At 42.9% G+C, this 19173-nt stretch overlaps 3 non-coding genes across 3 annotated transcripts; all 3 read left to right on the top strand.

Annotated features, from left to right (window-relative positions):
* Nucleotides 1-11693: 11693 nt before the first annotated feature.
* trnaq-cug (transfer RNA glutamine (anticodon CUG)) lies at nucleotides 11694-11765 on the top strand. Its single transcript has one exon. It is a non-coding gene; the product is annotated as a tRNA-Gln (tRNA).
* Nucleotides 11766-12292: 527 nt separating this feature from the next.
* trnaq-uug (transfer RNA glutamine (anticodon UUG)) lies at nucleotides 12293-12364 on the top strand. Its single transcript has one exon. It is a non-coding gene; the product is annotated as a tRNA-Gln (tRNA).
* A 2434-nt stretch (nucleotides 12365-14798) lies between these two features.
* Nucleotides 14799-14870, top strand: trnaq-uug (transfer RNA glutamine (anticodon UUG)). Its single transcript has one exon. It is a non-coding gene; the product is annotated as a tRNA-Gln (tRNA).
* Nucleotides 14871-19173: the final 4303 nt, after the last annotated feature.

The following is a 19173-nucleotide window of genomic DNA, read 5'->3' as shown; positions in this document are numbered from 1 at the left end:
ATAACATAGCACAAAGAGTACAAATAGTAATTCCAGTTGGGAGTTAAATAAATGTAAAAGATGCAATATACAATCATGCACTTTTGACCTTCTTAAAATTTTAGTAATGTGTACTATTTCACAGAATGGTAGAGAAGAGTTAATCAAAGAAGCATAACATCCCCACGAGTGATGTGGTCTAAACAGGTCATTCTGTGCATGTGTAAATTAAAACGATAGGTTGCGAATGCAACCCCGGTTATCTGAAAAAGGAAGCACTGCCCAAGGGGGAGGGGTTTCTGCGCACTGTCGTAGGAACCTCCACGAGAGAGGAGGTCCATCACCGTGTTGGACAGGCCTGGGAGGTGAACTGCTCTGATGGAGCTGAACCGTGGCTGTGTTGTACCCCTGAAAAGGGAATGATTTAGAAAATCAGCACGCTACACTAGGTATTGACTGTACTGTTTACTTAATAATATAAATCATAATATTGTTTACATGCATAACTTTGCATAGAAAACATACTTTTTACACTTGGGTCAAAAGCAGGTGTCATTTCAAAACAAATAATCACTTTTTAAAATCAACAGGAAATATAATTCACCTCAGTACATTCTTTGTTCTAATAATACAGTTGAGTACAGTTAGAAAACTGTTTTTTTTTTTTTTTTTTTTTTTTTTTTTTTTAAGATTTCCTTTTTTCAGTCTTCTTATACACATATATATATATAAACAGTAAGACTAAGAGTAATATTAAATGTGCCGTAGCGCTACCAATGCAGGCTTATTCATCCAACTAGGCCCTGTATAATTCCATTCAATAAAACTCATTTTAACTATTGGGTTTGTATTATATTCTCTGTAAAACACAATTATATTAAGCAATAACAGTAATGCATATTTTAAACATATTAAAAACAGTATTAATTACTTCATACATGAAAAGGGAATGATTTAGAAAATCAGCATGCTACACTAGGTGTTGACTGTACTGTTTACTTCATCAATAATGCCACGAGCGCAGCAGTTCCCCTACAGGACGATCTTCAGACTGCAATAATCAAGTGTAGATAATGATTTGATCCTAGGCATTATAATCAATCTTTTTCACAAAACGTCTATGTAGAATCTGTTTTGTAAGATGTATTTCTACCTATCACAGCTGCGCCCACAGAAGTAGACCGTACAGTGCTAGACAGTACAGTCTGCGCGACTGGAGACCTCCTTGCCTACTGATATAGGCAACCACCGCTGTGTTGTCCGTCTGAACCAGCACATGTCTGTCCCACAGGACTGGCAGGAAATTAAACAGTCCAAGGAGTACTGCTTGTAACTCCAGGACATTGATATGGAGGGCCCGTGCTGGCTCCATCCACCTGCCTCGGACTCCATGTCCATCGCTGACTGCTCCCCATCCCTGCTTGGAGGCATCTGTCGTCATGACAGTTTGGTGGCCCACAGATGCACACTGAGGGTCAAATTGTGAGGGCCTTCCAGCACGCAAGAGTGACTGTGGCTTGGCGTGCTCGATCACGGCGAGGGTGCATCCTGAGAGACCTGAACAACCACTGCAGCGGCCTCAACTGGAGGAGGCCAAGTGGAGGGTCTGTGATGCAGCTGCTAGGAGGCCCAGCAGCCTCTGGCAAAGGGACATCCTGACACAAGCTCTCAGTCGGAAGAGGGAGAGACACGTGTATGGAGGCAACTCTTTCTGCCGCTAATGTGGTGAGCATGGCAATGGAATCGAGTTGGCTGCTGAGTTGGCATCAGGCAGCTCTTCTCTCAATTGACCCGGAGGCCCAATTCATAGAGGCGGCCTAAAATCAGGTTTGTGTGTTTCTGAACCTGCTTCCTCAAGTGAGAACAAACCAGCCAGTTGTCTAGGTAATTGAGGACGCGGACCCCCTGGCAATGCAAGGGGGCCAACATGATGTCCATGCACTTGGCGACAGGCCGAAGGGTAGAACAGCAAACTCGAATGTTCAGCCCTCAAAGGCGAAGCAGAGAAACTTTCTGTGCGCCTGCGCAATGGGGATGTGAAAGTAAGCATCTTTCAGATCCACCGTGGTGAACCAGTCACCGGGCTTGATAGCCTGGGACATGGTGCGCAGGTTGAGCACTCACTGCACTTCTATAACCAGTTGGAGGGAGTGTGAAAAAAAAAAACAACTTAAAATTCTGGGGAGATTAGAGCAGGGGCAAACTAGGGAGAACAGGGAAAGTAATTGGGAAGTGAACTAGCACGAGGAATTCTCATTGAAGACTTCTGTCACAGTATTTGTCTTTATATTATTTATTTACACTCACCTAAAGGATTATTAAGAACACCTGTTCAATTTCTCATTAATGCAATTATCTAACCAACCAATCACATGGCAGTTGCTTCAATGCATTTAGGGGTGTGGTCCTGGTCAAGACAATCTCCTGAACTCCAAACTGAATGTCTGAATGGGAAAGAAAGGTGATTTAAGCAATTTTGAGCGTGGCATGGTTGTTGGTGCCAGACGGGCTGGTCTGAGTATTTCACAATCTGCTCAGTTACTGGGATTTTCACGCACAACCATTTCTAGGGTTTACAAAGAATGGTGTGAAAAGGGAAAAACATCCAGTATGCGGCAGTCCTGTTGGCGAAAATGCCTTGTTGATGCTAGAGGTCAGAGGAGAATGGGCCGACTGATTCAAGCTGATAGAAGGGCAACTTTGACTGAAATAACCACTCGTTACAACCGAGGTATGCAGCAAAGCATTTGTGAAGCCACAACACGTACAACCTTGAGGCGGATGGGCTACAACAGCAGAAGACCCCACCGGGTACCACTCATCTCCACTACAAATAGGAAAAAGAGGCTACAATTTGCACAAGCTCACCAAAATTGGACAGTTGAAGACTGGAAAAATGTTGCCTGGTCTGATGAGTCTCGATTTCTGTTGAGACATTCAGATGGTAGAGTCAGAATTTGGCGTAAACAGAATGAGAACATGGATCCATCATGCCTTGTTACCACTGTGCAGGCTGGTGGTGGTGGTGTAATGGTGTGGGGGATGTTTTCTTGGCACACTTTAGGCCCCTTAGTGCCAATTGGGCATCGTTTAAATGCCACGGCCTACCTGAGCATTGTTTCTGACCATGTCCATCCCTTTATGACCACCATGTACCCATCCTCTGATGGCTACTTCCAGCAGGATAATGCACCATGTCACAAAGGTCGAATCATTTCAAATTGGTTTCTTGAACATGACAATGAGTTCACTGTACTAAACTGGCCCCCACAGTCACCAGATCTCAGCCCAATAGAGCATCTTTGGGATGTGGTGGAACGGGAGCTTCGTGCCCTGGATGTGCATCCCACAAATCTCCATCAACTGCAAGATGCTATCCTATCAATATGGGCCAACATTTCTAAAGAATGCTTTCAGCACCTTGTTGAATCAATGCCACGTAGAATTAAGGCAGTTCTGAAGGTGAAAGGGGGTCAAACACAGTATTAGTATGGTGTTCCTAATAATCCTTTAGGTGAGTGTATATGTTCAGTGAGGGATCTGTTATGTGTTTAGGTTAGGCTTAAGAAGGGAAATACTTTGTGAATGTGTTACAGAGGAAGATAAGTAAACTGGTGCGAGGAAACCAGGCAAGAGAGGAAAACAGCTGACTAGAATACATATAATTTTTTCCCTACTTTATTCCTGTTGTTTTGTGTTTTGTTTTTGATTTGTCCCGCAATGTAAATAGCAGCAACAAGAAACACAATTATTAAGACTCCGGTGAATAAGAAAACCAAATGCCCCATTTCAACACCAGAGCAACATCATTGACGCAGATAGCACTTTTCCACTGACCAATTAGGCTAGTGCCTAATCTGGAACCGTTCTGTGCTTTTCCACTGCAAAAGTTTTTTGTCACCACAAAAATTGAATTGCTTGAGTTCAACCACCATTTCATAAAATAAGACGTGAACAGTCAGTTTTGATTAAAATAAATAAATTGCGAAATCAGCAGCAAACAGTGGTCTGTCGAAGAGAGCAACAATTTAGTAACAATATGGTCCTCACAAGGTCCCCTAACTAGTTAGGAGTTGGCAGACGGCAATAATGAGAAGAGGGCGTCCACGCAACTTCCGTGAAAGGAAATACGTGTTACAGCGCTATGATGATGAAGAGTTATTGTGGCAATACAGATTGGACAAAAACTGAATATTGTTTGTTACTGAACTGCTCAGAAATGCAGTTTCTTCCACTGCTGTCAGAATTGCGATTTTACGCTGAATTCACAGCACCCTAGGAATCATGTGTCCCTGGTTGGTTTGTGCATGATTAAGAAATTAATTTTCTTAGCAGACACCCTTACCCAGGCAACTTACACAAACTATATATATTTTATAGTAAGAGAAGATAAGATAAAATACACAATAACTTCTGTGCTGATGATTGCATCTTTAACTACATATGTATACATACAGCTTGATAATCACAATGTATTAAGTATATAGAATACTTACGTCCTAAAAGTGTAAGTAAACACAATTCATGTTGTTGTTGTTGCTGTATTTTAAAAGTCTATTCAGCATGTAGAATTACACAAACACAAACATCTGCCATGCAGAAGCACTAAACTGGCTCCTGTTTACAGCGGAGTGTGCATTCTATTGACAATAATGCACTTTGCGCTTTGAGCTAGTGATCACATGCCAGCAGAGATAAAGGTGGTGACAATGTTGTAGTGTCTGGCAACAGGGAAAATGCAAAAATGTAGCAGTGATGATTTGGGACTTCACAGCCTTCAGTAAGCAGAAATTCCCATACGACCATTAACAGCACCTGAGATCGTTCGACAGTTTATTGATTTCCCCACCTCTGCGTGGCAAATATCCCCAAATCAAGCCGCATTTACAATCAATAGGCTAGCCTATATTCATCAAGGGTTTTACATTACACCAATTCTATATCCAATTGTTTTTCTAACAAGAATAAATGTTAAAAATATGCCACAAAATGAATAACAAATTATCCACTCTTACAAAGCATATTCATAATAAACTATGTGTGCTGATGAATGCATGTTACCTTGAACTTGTATTTTATTCAATACAGTAAAAGTGTCTGAAATGGCGAATCGGTGTAAATCCCTTCATGAATATACCTCAGTGTTTCCACCTGTGGACAATTGTACAATGGAAGGATAAATAGTGTTACATTTAAGATTGTTTTATGTAGGCTGTATTTTATGATTTTGATTATGAATGTGAAATTAATCTAGCATTTGAATTCCATGTAGCACCTTAATGTCCTCGTAATGAAGGAATAAGGGGGAAACACTTATTATTTTGTGTCAAATTATAAGCAAATAAAAGGCTGAGTTAGCTTAGCATATTCTTATAGTTGTATTTTCGCTTCTACTTGTCTACATTGTCTTTGTGTATTTTGTTTTGACAATGTATCTGTGCTATGTATACATGCTGAATGAGTTGAATTTGGATGGTTAAAGCCAGTAGTAAAACTTGCAAATAAAGGATGTAATCTGCCATGGTGTTGGTTATGGTTGCCGTGTGTTTCTTGACTTCTGTTTCGTGCTTGGGAACTCCTACATCCAGTTATGTAAGTGTTCGGTTCTCAAACCATTGTAAATAGAGGCCGTTTCGTAAACATTTTAGCTGGTTCCCAGACCGAGCACCAGCTCCGGTACCAGCACTGGCACCATGCCTGTGGAAAAGTGCCAAGAGAGACTCCTCCAGCACCTCATGGAACAGGAAAAGCAGCAGGAAGAATGGGAAGCCAGACAGGCAAAACAGCTGGCAACAATCTTCGACTGTCTTGTGGACTGGATGGCAGCATCTTCAATCTCAGCAGAAGCAACAGTGCTCCATGCAATGTCCCAGCCGAAGTTGCATAAGATGACTGCAGAAGATTATCCAGAGGCGTTCCTTGTGACCTTTGAGCATGTGCCTCTGGCAGCACAGTAGCCAAAAACTTTGTGGGCCACCAAATTGACACCGTGCTTGGTGGGTCAAGCACAAGCCACCTACCAGGCCATACCCACCCAGGATGCTCTGGACTGCAATAAGGTAAGGAATGCCATCCTCCTTTGGCTGGGAATAACTGAGGAGACCTACAGAAGCCATTTTGACAGCTATCAGTGCCCAGATGGGATGAAACCATGGATCGCCAAGTCCTATCTGTGGGACCAATATGCTCATTAGCTGCGTTGCGACGAAAGGAGCCCCATGGAAATAGCATAGATGGTGGTGGTTGAACAATTCACCAACATACTCCCGGAAGGAAACCATTAGTGGGTCCGGATACACCACCCACCTGCTGCAATCTCCTAGGTGGAGGCTTTTGAAGACACTCTGCCAGAATTAGTAGCCCATTCTGCTGTTAAGCCTACTGTCTGGACAAACCCTGTAGAAGACAGAGGTAAGCCAAAAGGGACCAGCCCATCTCCAAAACAGTGCAGATCACGATTGGCACCCCAGTGGGTAAAAGAAGCAAACCCTAACCCATTGGTGACTGACCAACAGGACAAACCATATAAAGCTTCACAGCCCTCTGCCCCAGTGTGTAAAAGCTGCCAGGAGACCTGGCTCACGACTGCCCAGCTATGGAGATGGACAGTACTGTAATAAATCATGGAATGTCCAGACAAACAGAGCAAGTATGTGTGTATCTTTGCTTTATTCTATACTCTCTCTCATAGCATGCAGAACAGCTCAGTCAATGCGTGTATCACCTTCTCTCCAGTCTGGTGCTTTTCTGACATGAGGCTCGTCTAACATAAAGTTGCTGGTAGCAGCTTACGACACTGTCGTGCATATTACCATCATAACTAATACTATGACATCCATTCTTTTTTTAGTTTAATTTTCCCCTTGAAAAGTAAACATATACATCAAGAACATAGTTAAATGTCCATCAACAGAAGTAATCAACATTCAGATCAGCATTTCACAGTATGTTACATTCTGGAACTCTTTTAACATTTAACAATTTACACCATCTTCATTCTCCCAATTTCCCTTTTCCCAAAGGCCATAAGAATATGTGAGGTCACAGACACTCACAAGTCCAATTTAACAACTGGTTTAATGATCCGTCCAGACTTGGTCTGTGACAGTTTTCCAGCAACAGCATGTGTGGGCTGTGTGAAGCAGTCCCAAACCCAACAGTGTTGTCTGGCTCTGCACAGGAGTCCTTGCCAACGGGCGAGATGGGCGCTGTGCTCCCAGCTGGCTCTGGAGCGGGCACCTCCTGGAGATGGCGTCGGTTGCACCGACAGCCCCCTGCTGTGTCTCAATGAGGTAGGTCCAGGATTTCTGGTGGTCCAGCTTGGTGAGAACTCGACTACCTGGCTGCAGGGAAGGTAGGGATCTCACTCAATGACATCAGTTATAGTAGAAAGCTTGCTTCCTCTTTTCTGCCTCATCTTTCTGCTTGATCCATTGCTTATCAGGCCACGAGGGTTGTAGGTTTCTGTCAAGGGTAGGAAGTGTCGTCCTGATCTTCCGGCCCATTAGGAGTTCAGCTAGGCTGGCTCCCATGGTGCTGCTTGGAGTTGACCTATAACACATGAGTGCAATGAGAGGGTCCTTCTGCTTCAGGATTCTCTTTGCAGTCTGCATGGCCCTTTCTGCATGACCATTTCCTTGTGCATTGTGCAGGCTCGAGGTGATATGTTGGAAGTAGAGCTCATGAGCTAGGTCTTGAAACTCAGCACTCGAGAACTGCGGTCCGGTATACCGTACTGGGCACACGTTGCTTTCAACTTCAGAGCTACCTGAGCACTGGTTGTTATTGTCATATGTAGTAGCTCTATGTACCTAGAGTAATAGTCTGAGATAACTAAATAGTTCTGTTTGTTTTGTTCGCACAGGTTTAAATCTATGCATTTCCATGGTCTGTCAGGGAGCGGTGTGGAGATCAACGGCTCCTTTTGCTGTAATCTTCTCTACTCACAACAAGACTGACATGATGAGACATTGTGCTTTATCTGTGAGGAAATGCCCGGCCACCAGACAGAGGTGTTTGCCCTCTCTCAACATTTTGTGAGACCTTGATGTCCATCGTGAATTCTATCAACAATGTCAGCCCACAATGTCTCTGGTATCACTATGCGGCTTCCTCTAGTAACCAGTCTTTTATACTCTGAAAGTTCACTTTTCACTAGGAAACTGGGAACTCTCTTATGTTACCTGGGACTTTACTCATATGTTTGGGCCACCCAGACCTAATGTATCTGATCATCTACTGCTTTCGTTCCTCGGATGCTGTCCATCGTCTGTGGCGTAGCTGGCATATTCTCAAAGACGGTTCCGATATAGCACTCCACATCTGAGTGTGTGTCCCTGTCGTTCTCAATGTGGCTCAAAGGGCTCCTTGACAGTGTGTCTGCCATAACGAGGGTCTTTCCAGGTTCATACTCAGCCACCGGTTTAAACCTCATGAGCCACATGAGAAGTCTCTGGCACCTAAGTGGTACATTGTCCAGGTCATTGCTGTTCATTAGCGGTACCAAGGGTTTGTGATCAGTCACTAGTTTAAAGCTCTCCAGGCCGTAAAGGTATTTCTTGAACCTCTCACAGACCCAGACACTCGCCAAACACTCCTTTTCAATCTGCGTGTACATGGTTTCCGCGTCAGTCAGTCTCCTAGAGCAATACGCTACTGGCTTCCAGTCATCTCCATGGAGCTGCAGTAGCACGCCACCAATCCCGAAGCTGCTCGCATCTGTTGAGACTGTGGTGGGTCTGTTGACATCATAGAATGTCAACAACGGCGGTGTCATCAGGACTTCTTTAAATCGCTCAAACGCTGTTTGCTGCGCTGGCCCCCAGGTCCATGCTGTCTTGGATCTTAACAACACATACATTGGCTGGCCCTCTGTGGACAGGTTCAGCACGTATTTACCTAGATAGTTCATCATGCCAAGGACTCGTTTCAGATTCTGCACGTTCTCTGGTGTGGCGAGCTCTCTAATAGCCACCACTTTGGCTGGGTCTGGCCGCATGCCAGAAGCATCGATCACATGTCCCAAGAAATGTAGCTGCTTCTGCCTCAGCACACACTTTTCCTTGTTAAGCTTAAGTCCAGCGGACTCGACTCTCTCCAGGACCTTCTGGAGACAGAGGTCATGTTCTTCCATGCCCCTTCCATACACCGCTACTCCTTGCAGGCCATGTAGTGTCTCTATCATTTTCCTTTGGAAAATCTATGGTGTGCTCGTTATTCCAAACCGTAAGCACTGGAAGCAGTATCTGGCGAATGTAGTGATGAATGTTGTCAACCTGGTGCTGTCGCTATGCAATGGAATCTGGAAGAAACCCGATGCTGCATCAAGGCTAGAGAACACTGTTGCTCCACTCAGCTTGGCTATGATCTCCTCTGCAGTAGGCAAGATTAACCTCTCCCTCTTGACCTCTTCATTCAGTTTCTTTAGATCCACACATATACGCACTTTTCCTGTCTTTTTCAGGACAGGCACCAAGGGGGCACACCAATCTATTGGCCCAGTTACCTCCTCTATGATTCCATTCTCCTCCATCCGATATAGCTCCCCTCTAACGTTGTGCATCAGCGGTATTGGGACTCTGTGTGCTGTGTGCACTGCATATTGCATGGCATTGTCCTTCAGCTGTATCCTTACAGGCTCTGTCTTTAGCGTGCCATGCTCTCCAAGTGCTTTGAGGACCTCCTCGATGCATTTCACAAGGCCCATCTCTGCTGCAGTGGAACGGCTGAGTAAGTTGTTGACGCTCTTTCCTCTGATGACAAACATTGGCAACCAGTATAACTTGTCCTTGTATGTAGTGTTCACTTGAAATTGACCTGGACAATCCAATTGACCCCCTGGGCTGCATAGTGAGATTTTGGTCTGCTTTAGTTCCCTCTCTGGAATTAGCATATTGAAAGTCTCTTCACACATAACACTAGTGTCTGCTCCAGTATCAATATTGAATTTCACTGCCATAGCGCCAATAAGAAGTTGCACAGTCCATTGTACGTCACTCGTGTTTGCATTCCCAAAACTAATCCCAAAAAGTATGTATTCCTCTCATTAGTATCTGTAACTTCACTCACCGATTTGCTTTTGCACATTCTCTCACAATGTCTGATTTTGTTGCACTTATTGCACGCTGACTTGGAAGCTGGGCATCCATCCTAGTCTCTGTGTTGCGTTTTGCAACAGAAATCGAGACTCATCAGACCAGGCAACATTTTTCCAGTCTTCAACTGTCCAATTTTGGTGAGCTTGTGCAAATTGTAGCCTCTTTTTCCTATTTGTAGTGGAGATGAGTGGTACCCGGTGGGGTCTTCTGCTGTTGTAGCCCATCCGCCTCAAGGTTGTACGTGTTGTGGCTTCACAAATGCTTTGCTGCATACCTCGGTTGTAACGAGTGGTTATTTCAGTCAAAGTTGCTCTTCTATCAGCTTGAATCAGTCGGCCCATTCTCCTCTGACCTCTAGCATCAACAAGGCATTTTCGCCAACAGGACTGCCGCATACTGGATGTTTTTCCCTTTTCACACCATTCTTTGTAAACCCTAGAAATGGTTGTGCGTGAAAATCCCAGTAACTGAGCAGATTGTGAAATACTCAGAGCGGCCCGTCTGGCACCAACAACCATGCCACGCTCAAAATTGCTTAAATCACCTTTCTTTCCCATTCAGACATTCAGTTTGGAGTTCAGGAGATTGTCTTGACCAGGACCACACCCCTAAATGCATTGAAGCAACTGCCATGTGATTGGTTGGTTAGATAATTGCATTAATGAGAAATTGAACAGGTGTTCCTAATAATCCTTTAGGTGAGTGTATATATATACAGTATCATTATTCAGATGAAATATTGTACACCTTGTATGTTGTTGGCAAGGAGTCAGATTGTTTTAGTTTTCAATTTTCAGTTTTACATTGGACTACTTACAACATTGTTCAGTGTAAAAATGTTACTTATTTTACTTAGCTACATCACCATTGTTAATAAACGACATCTGTACACGTTGTAAGTGTAACGCAGTTTTCAGTTTCGCTTAAAAAATATATATTTAAAATGATAAGTTATTAAACCAATATAGGCCTACATTTTCATAATTGACAACACTGTTAAACCTACTTTACAACACTTAGTTATAATTAGTGTATTGTTTTCAACTTTACTGCTCACATGTTTTCACAGCCATATTCTTAAACTTAAAAAATAAGTAAAAAGACTTGCACGTAAAGCTCGCAGGTCTCATTCTTGTAGGGCAGATGTTCACAGTTCTGCACAGATTTACAGAATTTCACTAATCCCATTGGTGGAACCGTGCAGATCTGCGTAAATCTGTGCTACACGAATGCGACCACAGTCAAGCCCTGAGAGGAGCAGGGGGGGAGTAAACCTCATAATTGAGAATGTGATGACACCTAAACAAACTCATGAGATTGTCTATCATCGCTCCACGAACTTGGCAACACCTTTATTTTGACTTTATATGGAGGGCAGTGCAAGCCATTTTATCACGGGAGGCCAGTCATGTACTACTGTGGGGGCCACTCCAGAGCCGGAGCCAGCAAACCCCGAGTATTGCCAACCCTAGTCCAGACCGCTCTGGCTTCCTCTAGAGCCCGCTCTCGCTCACCCCTCACCCTAACATGGTGAAACAAACTGCCCAGTGAGATCAGGACACCCAGACCTTGTCCACCTCCCCTTGACTAATCAGTTGCTCTGAATTTTTCTGTGCAGGTTCCATGGTGTAATGGTTAGCACTCTGGACTCTGAATCCAGCGATCCGAGTTCAAATCTCGGTGGAACCTAATCTTATGCAATTTTCCCCTGGTCAATGTTATTTCAGCACCAGAAGCACTGTGCCCACAGCAAATGAACACCCTGGACTTTGGACTTTGAATCCAGTGATCCGAGTTCAAATCAGGTCAGGCCCAAGGAATAAGGAAACGTGTTAATATATTAATTCATTAATCAATAATCGAATATGGGTAGGTGTAAATACGTGTCTTTATTGATTAAATCATGTACAGCTTCATCATTTCAATGCTTTATGGATTAGAGGAGCTGCTGAAATGGAGATTTTGAACAAATTCACTTCAATCTTTGTTCACGACTGTATCAATTTTGTCGAATACAATTAAGAATCACTATGTTTGACACAAATCCATTCACGTGTAGAATTCTCAATTGCACTCATAATTGAGCCCTTTTCTGTTTCTTTCCCAGCATTCATAAATATTTCAAACGCTATTATAAAGGAATACTGTTAAAGATTTACAGACATGGTTTAAAAACGAATTGTTTAGAGCTCTCATCATGAAATGTGAAACAGAATGGTTCCGTGGTGTAATGGTTAGCACTTTGGACTTTGAATGCAGTGATCCGAGTTCAAATCTCGGTGGAACCTTCTTTTCACCCGTTGCCTCTTCATATGGGCTTCCCGTTGTCAGTAAGGTTTACCCCAAATTCCCTAAAACAGAAACATTCACAACTTGCTTCCTTGTTTGAGTTTCATGATAATATGCGATGCCAGAGCTGCTTTCTAAACGCAATCTAACTTGCCTTAATGTACCAAGATCAAGTACCATTTGAAGTGCATTTACGGAGGTGACAGCGAAAGCAACCATTAAAGTGCATTGACATGCTTATTTCTGTAGCCTACACTCATTACGATTTGTGACATTAAGAGTACGTTCAATGCCTACTCTCCCACACAAAGGGCTACATGCCCAACATATCTTTCATTAGGCTTTATTGGATGCTGGCCAATGCACCGGCTCCTGGGTCCTGAGCTCGTTCCAGTCTTATTCGTTGAGGAGCTGGAGCTGGCAGTGCTCGGCTTCATGGGAGTTCTGGAGCCGGAGCTGGGGTTTTGGAGCTGCTCCACTCTCTCCCCTGCCCCTTCCATGAATCTCCCCCACATGTTCGGTCCAGTTTCCTTGAATGAAGAAAGTGTGAAACTTCATAGGTATTGTTTGGGGTCGGGTTTGTCAATTTTGGAGCCCCAATCAAAGCTCAGTACAGGGGCCCCTCCACCTCTACCTGTCATGACCATTTTAGCGTCAGCACACTCACCAGTGTCTGCCACAGTCCTCTGACATTACAAGGCTGGGCTAGAGTATCGTCAGTGAACTCGAACTAAAGTGAAAATGGGAGAGCGAAATACATGTTCTTACCTTGTAGTACTTTTTCATGTTGCTGGCTTTCATTGACTGAAGCTGGCGGAGTTAGGTGTGTCATGTGTCAAATGTGTCATGGGGCTGAATTAAATTACCGTTTGTAAGTAGATAGCCGTGCAGATGGGGTGTGTAGGGCACTATGAAAACGGCGTTGCGGAGAACAGTGACAGAATCGCGGACTTCTGGGGGCTTTGTTCCGCTATTCTGAAAAACTAGGAGTCTTCTGATTATGATTGTTCAACCAAACACTACACCTAGCTACAACGCAAATTGAAAATAAAGATGTTATGAAATCATATTAATCAATACACCTCACAAACTGAATGAAATAAGGATGTAAAAGACGGATGTGAAAAATACATTGCAAAATTGTTTCATTGTTGTAAAGTTTCCGACTTAAAATCCCGACTTAAAAAGCAGCATTTGAAATACACTTTTTAGGTTCAAATACATATTTTAAAGAACTATATTTAACTGAATCCGTTTCAGTGTTGTTATTGTTGTTTTCAAGTTTTACAGACGTGTCACTGCAGTGATGTTGTGTGTGGAGATTCTGTGCCAGAAATATGAAAACATGACTGCCATGGCTTTAACCATGATCGGAGCCGCAATGTACATTATTCCTCATAAAAACAATCCTCAAATGCAGCATAAAGTATCCCGTCAATTTGCTATGCACTGAGAAAAGAAGTCAATTGTTGCAAGTTACAATTCAGCTTGTAATCTAACACTGCTACTAGGCATCAGAGGCCCCCTTAGCCCCTCGGGGCCCCAAGCCATTGCGTGGGTATTGTCGTGTATTTGGGAGTTATACAATAATATCAGTTCTCACACCAGCTATTAGTACATCAGACATTGACACCAAAGTTTCCAAGGAGACTAAACAAGACACTGAAGCTTCAAAAGCAGATCTCGTCTGATTGAGATGTGTCCTTTCATCTACGCAAATATATTGCAAGGCAACACAAGTTAAAATAAAAGCAATAATGTTATATACAATGACCCCATCCTGGTTTGGCCGAACTAGCCAGGAGCTGGAGCTGAACCTGTGGGGGCCACTCCAGAGCCGGAGCCAGCAAACCCCGAGTATTGCCAACCCTAGTCCAGACCGCTCTGGCTCCCTCTAGAGCCCGCTCTCGCTCACCCCTCACCCTAACATGGTGAAACAAACTGCCCGTCCAACACTCGTAGCATTTTACAACATGCATTTCACAGCTCCCATTGGGTAACGGCGCACTCTCGACTCTGACTTTCAGGCCCAAGGAATAAGGAAACGTGTTAATATATTAATTCATTAATCAATAATCGAATATGGGTAGGTGTAAATACGTGTCTTTATTGATTAAATCATGTACAGCTTCATCATTTCAATGCTTTATGGATTAGAGGAGCTGCTGAAATGGAGATTTTGAACAAATTCACTTCAATCTTTGTTCACGACTGTATCAATTTTGTCGAATACAATTAAGAATCACTATGTTTGACACAAATCCATTCACGTGTAGAATTCTCAATTGCACTCATAATTGAGCCCTTTTCTGTTTCTTTCCCAGCATTCATAAATATTTCAAACGCTATTATAAAGGAATACTGTTAAAGATTTACAGACATGGTTTAAAAACGAATTGTTTAGAGCTCTCATCATGAAATGTGAAACAGAATGGTTCCGTGGTGTAATGGTTAGCACTTTGGACTTTGAATGCAGTGATCCGAGTTCAAATCTCGGTGGAACCTTCTTTTCACCCGTTGCCTCTTCATATGGGCTTCCCGTTGTCAGTAAGGTTTACCCCAAATTCCCTAAAACAGAAACATTCACAACTTGCTTCCTTGTTTGAGTTTCATGATAATATGCGATGCCAGAGCTGCTTTCTAAGCGCAATCTAACTTGCCTTACATGTACCAAGATCAAGTACCATATGAAGTGCATTTACGGAGGTGACAGCGAAAGCAACCATTAAAGTGCATTGACATGCTTATTTCTGTAGCCTACACTCACTACGATTTGTGACATTAAGAGTACGTTCAATGCCTACTCTCCCACACAAAGGGCTACATGCCCAACATATCTTTCATTAGGCTTTATTGGATGCTGGCCAATGCACCGGCTCCTGGGTCCTGAGCTCGTTCCAGTCTTATTCGTTGAGGAGCTGGAGCTGGCAGTGCTCGGCTTCATGGGAGTTCTGGAGCCGGAGCTGGGGTTTTGGAGCTGCTCCACTCTCTCCCCTGCCCCTTCCATGAAACTCCCCCACATGTTCGGTCCAGTTTCCTTGAATGAAGAAAGTGTGAAACTTCATAGGTATTGTTTGGGGTCGGGCTTGTCAATTTTGGAGCCCCAATCAAAGCTCAGTACAGGGGCCCCTCCACCTCTACCTGTCATGACCATTTTAGCGTCAGCACACTCACCAGTGTCTGCCACAGTCATCTGACATTACAAGGCTGGGCTAGAGTATCGTCAGTGAACTCGAACTAAAGTGAAAATGGGAGAGCGAAATACATGTTCTTACCTTGTAGTACTTTTTCATGTTGCTGTCTTTCATTGACTGAAGCTGGTGGAGTTAGGTGGCTCAAATGTGTCATGGGGCTGAATTAAATTACCGTTTGTAAGTAGATAGCCGTGCAGATGGGGTGTGTAGGGCACTATGAAAACGGCGTTGCGGAGAACAGTGACAGAATCGCGGACTTCTGGGGGCTTTGTTCCGCTATTCTGAAAAACTAGGAGTCTTCTGATTATGATTGTTCAACCAAACACTACACCTAGCTACAACGCAAATAGAAAATTAAAATGTTATTAAATCATATTAATCAATACACATCACAAACTGAATGAAATAAGGATGTAAAAGACGGATGTGAAAAATACATTGCAAAATTGTTTCATTGTTGTAAAGTTTCCGACTTAAAATCCCGACTTAAAAAGCAGTATTTGAAATACACTTTTTAGTTTCAAATACATATTTTAAAGAACTATATTTAACTGAATCCGTTTCAGTGTTGTTATTGTTGTTTTCAAGTTTTACAGACGTGTCACTGCAGTGATGATGTGTGTGTAGGTTTTGTGCCAGAAATAGCAAAACATGACTGCCATGGCTTTAACCATGATCGGAGCCGCAATGTACATTATTCCTTATAAAACAATCCTCAAATGCAGCATAAAGTATCCCGTCAATTTGCTACGCACTTTTCATCAGGAGCTGTTGATCACGAACAATAAGGTCACTGACAAAAGATTGTCATCAACAAGTTTTCTGTTGGAAATCACTACTTAAGCTGCGGTAAAAATCAATAGAGCTCCAATAAATAGCACACAACAGATACAGTGCGTACTGAATTCAGTAGCTACATCAACTAAACCTGGTCACTTAATGTCTCGTTTTATTTCGATTGAAGACTTCTCAATGTCCTACACCGATTCCAAAATCCTACAGTTACCCACTACACTTGTAGCCTTTTCAACGCTTTAACGTCAGCCCGTTGTATCGATAACACCTGCTACATGGTTGTACCTAATCAGGCTTCCTGTAGAAACTGTACAACTGGCAGGCATCACTCTGTCGGCTTGTTTCCATGGGCTGCGGTTCACGTCGTGCAGACTTTTGTCGTTCTGCAAGGAATCTGACCATTGAGTCAATGCTCAGACTTTCGTCGTATTCGTGTGACTTCAGAGCTTTGAATACAAACACACTTCTTAGCAAAACAATACTAAATACTGCAACACAAATAGCACACACTGGTGTGAAAAAATGCCCTAATGTATTTTCGGGTTTATTAGGCTATGAGGATTCAGCCGTAAAATACTCTTATTTTTCTCACCACACGATTCATTGTATTGCCACAGCAGGATTCTATAACCAGGTCTCCCGCATCGCAGTGTAGAGACTTTACCCTATCACTAAACAGAGAGCTGTCACAAGCACTACATTACAAATAAAAGGTGGTACTAACAAAACATGAGTTTTGAACTGAGAAAAGAAGGAAATTGTTGCAAGTTACAATTCAGCTTGTAATCTAACACTGCTACTAGGCACCAGGGGCCCCCTTAGCCCCTCGGGGCCCCAAGCCATTGCGTGGGTATTGTCGTGTATTTGGGAGTTCTACAATAATATCAGTTCTCACACCAGCTATTAGTACATCAGACATTGACACCAAAGTTTCCAAGGAGACTAAACAAGACACTGAAGCTTCAAAAGCAGATCTCGTCTGATTGAGATGTGTCCTTTCATCTATGCAAATATATTGCAAGGCAACACAAGTTAAAATAAAAGCAATAATGTTATATACAATGACCCCATCCTGGTTTGGCCGGAACTAGCCAGGAGCTGGAGCTGAACCTGTGGGGGCCACTCCAGAGCCGGAGCCAGCAAACCCCGAGTATTGCCAACCCTAGTCCCGACCGCTCTGGCTTCCTCTAGAGCCCGCTCTCGCTCACCCCTCACCCTAACATGGTGAAAGAAACTGGACTCTGATGCCAGCGATCCGAGTTCAAATCTCGGTGGAACCTAATCTTATGCAATTTTCCCCTGGTCAATGTTATTTCAGCACCAGAAGCACTGTGCCCACAGCAAATCAACACCCTGAGAAATTCAAGGATTGTATTGTGGTCTCCAGGACAGGGTCTAGGCACCTTCTAGTGGTCTAGTGGTTAGGATTCGGCACTCGCATTGCCACGACATGGGTCCGAATTCCTGGTTAGGGAATGCAACAAAAACAACAGCACTGGCATGCTTGAGCACACAAACATGCAATTCATTCGTCCCATACCAACAAATGGGATATTTTTCAGCCATGTGATTCAACTCCAAATACTACACCTGTTTTGTTTTCCTCTTGGTTTTGACAAAGTCCATTCTAATGATCTCATTTATGACACAACACCGAGTCTATTTACAGTGAACCCGTCCAACACTCGTAGCATTTTACAACATGCATTTCACAGCTCCCATTGGGTAACGGCGCACTCTCGACTCTGACTTTCAGGCCCAAGGAAAAAGGAAACGTGTTAATATATTAATTCATTAATCAATAATCGAATATGGGTAGGTGTATATACGTGTCTTTATTGATTAAATCATGAACAGCTTCATCATTTCAATGCTTTATGGATTAGAGGAGCTGCTGAAATGGAGATTTAGAACAAATTCACTTCAATCTTTGTTCACGACTGTATCAATTTTGTCGAATACAATTAAGAATCACTATGTTTGACACAAATCCATTCACGTGTAGAACACTCATTTGCACTCATAATTGAGCCCTTTTCTGTTTCTTTCCCAACATTCATAAATATTTCAAACGCTATTATAAAGGAATACTGTTAAAGATTTACAGACATGGTTTAAAAACGAATTGTTTAGAGATGTCATCGTGAAATGCAAATCTGACCATTGAGTCAATGCTCAGACTTTCGTCGTATTCGTGTGACTTCAGAGCTTTGAATACAAACACACTTCTTAGCATAACAATACTAAATACTGCAACACAAATAGCACACACTGGTGTGAAAAAATGCCCTAATGTATTTTCGGGTTTATTAGGCTATGAGGATTCAGCCGTAAAATACTCTTATTTTTCTCACCACACGATTCATTGTATTGCCACAGCAGGATTCTATAACCAGGTCTCCCGCATCGCAGTGTAGAGACTTTACCCTATCACTAAACAGAGAGCTGTCACAAGCACTACATTACAAATAAAAGGTGGTACTAACAAAACATGAGTTTTGAACTGAGAAAAGAAGGAAATTGTTGCAAGTTACAATTCAGCTTGTAATTTAAAACTGCTACTAGGCATCAGTGGCCCCCTTAGCCCCTCGGGGCCCCAAGCCATTGCGTGGGTATTGTCGTGTATTTGGGAGTTATACAATAATATCAGTTCTCACACCAGCTATTAGTACATCAGACATTGACACCAAAGTTTCCAAGGAGACTAAACAAGACACTGAAGCTTCAAAAGCAGATCTCGTCTGATTGAGATGTGTCCTTTCATCTATGCAAATATATTGCAAGGCAACACAAGTTAAAATAAAAGCAATAATGTTATA

This window comes from Amia ocellicauda, chromosome 17 (genome assembly GCF_036373705.1).
Source record: "Amia ocellicauda isolate fAmiCal2 chromosome 17, fAmiCal2.hap1, whole genome shotgun sequence".
In the NCBI taxonomy this organism is placed as follows: domain Eukaryota; kingdom Metazoa; phylum Chordata; class Actinopteri; order Amiiformes; family Amiidae; genus Amia; species Amia ocellicauda.
Note: the sequence above shows the minus strand (reverse complement) of the source record. Positions and strands in the feature narration are given on the sequence as shown.